Source organism: Nicotiana tomentosiformis, chromosome 8 (genome assembly GCF_000390325.3).
Source record: "Nicotiana tomentosiformis chromosome 8, ASM39032v3, whole genome shotgun sequence".
Taxonomy (NCBI): Eukaryota; Viridiplantae; Streptophyta; class Magnoliopsida; order Solanales; family Solanaceae; genus Nicotiana; species Nicotiana tomentosiformis.
The window spans coordinates 91301320-91303100 of NC_090819.1; the positions used below are offsets into that span (position 1 = coordinate 91301320).

General features: G+C 34.3%; 1 long non-coding RNA gene across 1 annotated transcript; it reads right to left on the minus strand.

Moving 5' to 3' along the window:
• Positions 1-204: 204 nt before the first annotated feature.
• Positions 205-777, minus strand: LOC108943662 (uncharacterized). Its single transcript, XR_001967613.3, has 3 exons — positions 678-777; positions 433-549; positions 205-324 (listed from the first exon to the last, which is right to left on the minus strand). It is a non-coding gene; the product is annotated as an uncharacterized lncRNA (long non-coding RNA).
• Positions 778-1781: the final 1004 nt, after the last annotated feature.

The window sequence follows — 1781 nt, forward strand, 5'->3', positions numbered from 1 at the left end:
CCAATAAATCAATAGGAAGAAAGCTTAGTTTATTAAGTGCCTTAATGCATTATCTTTCATCATTGCAAGAAACCATTAAAATCAAACCCCGAAAGTGAAAAATAAAATGCTGCTACTACCTTGATTTATTGAAAACAAAAACTCGTCAAGGGGCGAAATACATCACGATTAAAAAGAATTAAAAGAGTAGCATCTTCTTCGTTCTATAAGCAAAATGGGGTTTTCAGATTCAGTTGGCAGAGCTGGGATTGCTCCTTTCTTGGTTGTTGTGATGGCTCTACATGCACATGCAAACCTTAGTACTTCCTTCGACCTTGCTTCATCCTACATTTTTAGTTTTTTCACAAATTAATTAATCCTCAATATTTGTTTAGTTTAAACGAGCTTAATTTGGGGTAAGAAATTACAATGGTATTACCGATTAATTATTACCTCAAGAATAGATTGGTCATCGACAAGCTTAGTTAGAAGGGCACCAATAAAAGAATCACCAGTTCTAGTGGTGTCAACAGTCTTCACGTGAAATGCCTCAACGCCTCCATGGAAATTCTACATCCCAAAGATAAGTTAGATCAAATTATTAGTAACACATTACAAACTTTTCTCTAGAAATTTATTTTATTTTAGAGAAATTCCTCCTAAGGAACAAATATATGTAGATGTACTGTGAAAGGTACAAATAACTAAGCAATTACCCTAAGTATGGCCTACTAAAACGATAGAGTCTAAACCCTAATTTTTGAGAAGAAAAAAAGATGGCTTCTTATTAATTATATATGGGTTTAGTACGTTTTCGGGTATGGACATTGGGTTGGAAAAAGAAAAAGGGTTGGGGTTATAAAAAAGTGCCACGTGTCCGCACAGACTGCGTCAGTTAATGGGAGGGGTAGATTTGTTAAAAAGGCCAACAACAAGGGTAAGAAACATCAAATAGTATAACGAAAGATATAAATAACTAGTATCCTATAATAGAGGGACATATATAGCCCTTTTCCGTATCATTTAAGCAGGAGTGGCAGGAAAGTTTGGACAAATTGCGGACAATGAGATATGTCAATTTTAACGACGACTGGCAGCAATACGTACCAATTTCCATTACAAAACTTGGCATAATTATTTACACGAAAAATAGTATAGTTGAATTTATTCATGGTTTCTAGACAAGTGAATTAATTAATCCAAAAGGTAATAAAATAACTGATGAAATATGAAATACTTAGCCTCAGAATGTAGATGAAACAACAGAGCTAATGAGTACGAGAACAAGGTTTTCGGGCACAAAAGTGATAAGATCAAAAGCGTGAGAATCAAATTGTATTAAAATTCTCTATAGAATGTAGTGTAAGTTAACCAGAAAATTTTGTGTCCTTTACAATGATAACTGAGCTCTTTATTTATTTCTATGTCTAGGGGAAAAAATTCTAGGATCATGCCCTTCTTTAATGTTAATTACGAGGGCCATTGATGAAGATGTAACGTTAGACATAAATGCCAAATTCTTTGTAAATGACCATCATCTTTAATGCTGTAAAATATTTCATATTAAATGTTACCGGACGCAAAATATTTAATACTTCTTTTATGATTGTTATTCCTTCTGGTGACAAGCGGAATAGCTATGTTCGGTGGCTATCTCCATCTTGTGTTCCACGTGCCCTTCCTTTAAGCGGCCACGTGTCATATCATATTTTTTCCTATACAGATAGCCCCCTGCTTTTCGGTGACATAACTTTGTATTACTAGGAAGTCGGTAGAAACACTCTTTTGGCGAGAATTACTAT